The following is a 5,312-nucleotide window of genomic DNA, read 5'->3' on the forward strand; positions in this document are numbered from 1 at the left end:
TGGGGGCAGGCCTGGGGGTGTGTGTAGAATGGTGCCCCAGGGCACGGGGTGCTGCAGTGGGGTGCAGCTTCCACCAGGGGGTGGCCTTACTGAATGTGCAAGAGACCCGGGGCCGGATGGGGAGCACGGGAAGGAGAGCTGAGGATACAAATGGGGGTTGTTGGGATGGGGGGAAGATGGAGTGGAGTTGGAGAACGCGCCATCCACGTGCAAAGATACTTGCACGTGCACAAATGTGCACGCACAGACACGAGCATACACGTATCCCTGTGTGGACATCTGTGTGTGTGCTGGGACACATGCCTGGAGATGTGTGAAAAAACACGTGTTGCGCACACATCTGTGGCACGCACGGGGTGCAAAAGGCCCGCCAGGACCCACTTCCAGGGACAGGGAGGGAGGCTGGGCCTGGTGGTTCGATGGTGGATGTGTGTGGGGAGGATTGGGAGAGCAGGTGTGGGGTGGCAATGGGGGGCGGTGGTCCTGTGAGTGTCTGGGAGGATCAGACGGGGATGTGGTATGTGTATGTTAGAGCTGTGGTAATGCAGGGGGGACGGCAGTGTGGGGCTGGAGTGCACGGGGGGCTGGTGTAGTGAGAGGTGCTGGGGGATGGCAGTGTGGGGCTGTGGTGCAGTGAGAAGTGCTGGGGGACGGCGGTGTGGGGCTGTGGTGCAGTGAGAGGTGCTGGGGGACGGCGGTGTGGGGCTGTGGTGCAGTGAGAGGTGCTGGGGGACGGCGGTGTGGGGCTGTGGTGCAGTGAGAGGTGCTGGGGGACGGCGGTGTGGGGCTGTGGTGCAGTGAGAGGTGCAGGGGGATGGCGGTGTGGGGCTGTGGTGCAGTGAGAGGTGCAGGGGGACGGCGGTGTGGGGCTGTGGTGCAGTGGGAGGTGCTGGGGGACGGCGGTGTGGGGCTGTGGTGCAGTGAGAGGTGCTGGGGGACGGCGGTGTGGGGCTGTGGTGCAGTGGGAGGTGCTGGGGGACGGCGGTGTGGGGCTGTGGTGCAGCGGGAGGTGCTGGGGGACGGCGGTGTGGGGCTGTGGTGCAGCGGGAGGTGCAGGGGGACGGCGGTGTGGGGCTGTGGTGCAGCGGGAGGTGCTGGGGGACGGCGGTGTGGGGCTGTGGTGCAGTGGGAGGTGCTGGGGGACGGCGGTGTGGGGCTGTGGTGCAGTGAGAGGTGCTGGGGGACGGCGGTGTGGGGCTGTGGTGCAGTGAGAGGTGCTGGGGGATGGCGGTGTGGGGCTGTGGTGCAGTGAGAGCTGCTGGGGGATGGCGGTGCAGGGCTGTGGGGCTGTGGTGCAGTGAGAGGTGCTGGGGGATGGCGGTGTGGGGCTGTGGTGCAGTGAGAGGTGCTGGGGGATGGCGGTGTGGGGCTGTGGTGCAGTGAGAGGTGCTGGGGGACGGCGGTGTGGGGCTGTGGTGCAGTGAGAGGTGCTGAGGGATGGCGGTGCAGGGCTGTGGGGCTGTGGTGCAGTGAGAGGTGCTGGGGGACGGCACTGTGGGGCTGTGGTGCAGTGAGAGGTGCTGGGGGATGGCGGTGCAGGGCTGTGGGGCTGTGGTGCAGTGAGAGGTGCTGGGGGACGGCGGTGTGGGGCTGTGGTGCAGTGAGAGGTGCTGGGGGATGGCGGTGTGGGGCTGTGGTGCAGTGAGAGGTGCTGGGGGACGGCGGTGTGGGGCTGTGGTGCAGTGAGAGGTGCTGAGGGATGGCGGTGCAGGGCTGTGGTGCAGTGAGAGGTGCTGGGGGACGGCGCTGTGGGGCTGTGGTGCAGTGGGAGGTGCTGGGGGACGGCGGTGTGGGGCTGTGGTGCAGTGGGAGGTGCTGGGGGACGGCGGTGTGGGGCTGTGGTGCAGTGGGAGGTGCTGGGGGACGGCGTTGTGGGGCTGTGGTGCAGTGAGAGGTGCTGTGGGATGGCGGTGCAGGGCTGTGGGGCTGTGGTGCAGTGAGAGGTGCTGGTGGACGGCGGTGTGGGGCTGTGGTGCAGTGAGAGGTGCTGGGGGATGGCGGTGTGGGGCTGTGGTGCAGTGAGAGGTGCTGGGGGACGGCGGTGTGGGGCTGTGGTGCAGTGAGAGGTGCTGAGGGATGGCGGTGCAGGGCTGTGGTGCAGTGAGAGGTGCTGGGGGATGGCGGTGTGGGGCTGTGGTGCAGTGGGAGGTGCGGGGGGACGGCGGTGTGGGGCTGTGGTGCAGTGAGAGGTGCTGGGGGATGGCGGTGCAGGGCTGTGGTGCTGTGGTGCAGTGAGAGGTGCTGGGGGACGGCGGTGTGGGGCTGTGCGGCTGTGGTGCAGTGAGAGGTGCTGGGGGACGGCGGTGTGGGGCTGTGGGGCTGTGGTGCAGTGGGAGGTGCTGGGGGACGGCGGTGTGGGGCTGTGGTGCAGTGAGAGGTGCTGGGGGACGGCGGTGTGGGGCTGTGGTGCAGTGAGAGGTGCTGGGGGATGGCAGTGTGGGGCTGTGGTGCAGTGAGAGGTGCTGAGGGATGGCGGTGTGGGGCTGTGGTGCAGTGAGAGGTGCTGGGGGACAGCGGTGTGGGGCTGTGGTGCAGTGAGAGGTGCTGGGGGACGGCGGTGTGGGGCTGTGGTGCAGTGAGAGGTGCTGAGGGATGGCGGTGCAGGGCTGTGGGGCTGTGGTGCAGTGAGAGGTGCTGGGGGACGGCGGTGTGGGGCTGTGGTGCAGTGAGAGGTGCTGGGGGACTGCGGTGTGGGGCAGTGGTGCAGTGAGAGGTGCTGGGGGACGGCGGTGTGGGGCTGTGGTGCAGTGAGAGGTGCTGGGGGACGGCGGTGTGGGGCTGTGGTGCAGTGAGAGGTGCTGGGGGACGGCGGTGTGGGGCTGTGGTGCAGTGGGAGGTGCTGGGGGACGGCGGTGTGGGGCTGTGGTGCAGTGAGAGGTGCTGGGGGACGGCGGTGTGGGGCTGTGGTGCAGTGGGAGGTGCTGGGGGACGGCGGTGTGGGGCTGTGGTGCAGTGAGAGGTGCTGGGGGACGGCGGTGTGGGGCTGTGGTGCAGTGAGAGGTGCTGAGGGATGGCGGTGTGGGGCTGTGGTGCAGTGAGAGGTGCAGGGGGACGGCGGTGTGGGGCTGTGGTGCAGTGAGAGGTGCTGGGGGATGGCGGTGCGGGGCTGTGGTGCAGCGGGAGGTGCTGAGGGATGGCGGTGTGGGGCTGTGGTGCAGTGAGAGGTGCTGAGGGATGGCGGTGTGGGGCTGTGGTGCAGTGAGAGGTGCTGGGGGACGGCGGTGTGGGGCTGTGGTGCAGTGAGAGGTGCTGGGGGACGGCGGTGTGGGGCTGTGGTGCAGTGAGAGGTGCTGGGGGATGGCGGTGTGGGGCTGTGGTGCAGTGAGAGGTGCTGAGGGATGGCGGTGTGGGGCTGTGGTGCAGTGAGAGGTGCTGGGGGACGGCGGTGTGGGGCTGTGGTGCAGTGAGAGGTGCTGGGGGATGGCGGTGTGGGGCTGTGGTGCAGTGAGAGGTGCTGAGGGATGGCGGTGCAGGGCTGTGGGGCTGTGGTGCAGTGAGAGGTGCTGGGGGACGGCGGTGTGGGGCTGTGGTGCAGTGAGAGGTGCTGGGGGACTGCGGTGTGGGGCAGTGGTGCAGTGAGAGGTGCTGGGGGACGGCGGTGTGGGGCTGTGGTGCAGTGAGAGGTGCTGGGGGACGGCGGTGTGGGGCTGTGGTGCAGTGAGAGGTGCTGGGGGACGGCGGTGTGGGGCTGTGGTGCAGTGGGAGGTGCTGGGGGATGGCGGTGTGGGGCTGTGGTGCAGTGAGAGGTGCTGGGGGACGGCGGTGTGGGGCTGTGGTGCAGTGGGAGGTGCTGGGGGACGGCGGTGTGGGGCTGTGGTGCAGTGAGAGGTGCTGGGGGACGGCGGTGTGGGGCTGTGGTGCAGTGAGAGGTGCTGAGGGATGGCGGTGTGGGGCTGTGGTGCAGTGAGAGGTGCTGGGGGACGGCGGTGTGGGGCTGTGGTGCAGTGAGAGGTGCTGGGGGACGGCGGTGTGGGGCTGTGGTGCAGTGAGAGGTGCTGAGGGATGGCGGTGCGGGGCTGTGGTGCAGTGAGAGGTGCTGGGGGACGGTGGTGCGGGGCTGTGGTGCAGTGAGAGGTGCTGGGGGACGGCGGTGTGGGGCTGTGGTGCAGTGAGAGGTGCTGAGGGATGGCGGTGCGGGGCTGTGGTGCAGCGGGAGGTGCTGGGGGATGGCGGTGTGGGGCTGTGGTGCAGTGAGAGGTGCTGGGGGACGGCGGTGTGGGGCTGTGATGCAGTGAGAGGTGCTGGGGGACGGTGGTGCGGGGCTGTGGTGCAGTGAGAGGTGCTGAGGGATGGCGGTGCAGGGCTGTGGGGCAGTGAGAGGTGCTGGGGGACGGCGGTGTGGGGCTCTGGTGTAGCAGGGTCTGTTTTGTATGGGGGAGGGGATCAGCAGTGTAGGATTCGGGGGTCCCCATGGCCCGGCTCAGACCCAACTTCCTTTCGCTGGTCGCTGGGAAGAGGCTGGACATTTTTCTTGTGGCTCACGTCACTGCCCACCCCCTTGCCATGGGTAGCCACTGGGGGTGGAGGGAGCCCACTACAGCAGGCAGCTGTGATGAGGGAGACCCTGGCGCAGCCAGACCCATCTCTCTATTATGACCATCCCAGGGCTTGCTGGGCTCCCCAGTACGACTCAGATCCTCTCACTCCCAAAGGCTGGCTGGGAGGGAGACTCTCCATCGTCTCCTGGTCCTACAGGGTCTATGTTGCGCGCTCAAGTAACTCCAATGGCCTCCAGCAGGGGGCAGTGGTGAGATTATATACAGACAGGTGCCCGTCAGCCGAATGATGGGACATGGGACCATCCCTCAGGCACCCCCCTGAGTCTATATAAAGCAATATTTAGGACTGCCCCACAACCCTTCATGCAAGAGACTTGTGGGGTGTAGATGGGGGCTGAGTATGGGGCAGAAGAGAGGAGGGGCAGGTGGTTTCTCCCCGCTTTGGAGGGTGGGGAAGGGGGCTGGATACAAGGGAGTGAGCTGTGAGGAGGGGGTGTTGGGATGCCCAATTCATACCCCAATGCCAGGGGGCAGGCAGCTCTCTCCTGCCCTTGGGGTGCCAGGGGAGGGAGTCAGAGCAAAGCACAGGAGCCATTGAGGAGGAATTGGGGGGCTGTTTTCCCCCCGTCCCTGCCCTGCCCCCAGCCTTGGGCAGGGTCACTGCATGGGTCAAATCATTGGAGTTTGGGAGGCTCTGGAGGGTGCAGGGGGAGATTTTCTGCCCAGGCTGCTAGTGTCAGCCCCCCGATCCCATTGTGGATCCCACCCCGAGGTTGGGGGGAGCAGGGCCCCTTCCGAACTGCAGCCTCACAG

The sequence above is a fragment of the Pelodiscus sinensis genome, chromosome 31, assembly GCF_052426305.1.
Source record: "Pelodiscus sinensis isolate ZL-2025 chromosome 31, ASM5242630v1, whole genome shotgun sequence".
NCBI lineage: Eukaryota > Metazoa > Chordata > Testudines > Trionychidae > Pelodiscus > Pelodiscus sinensis.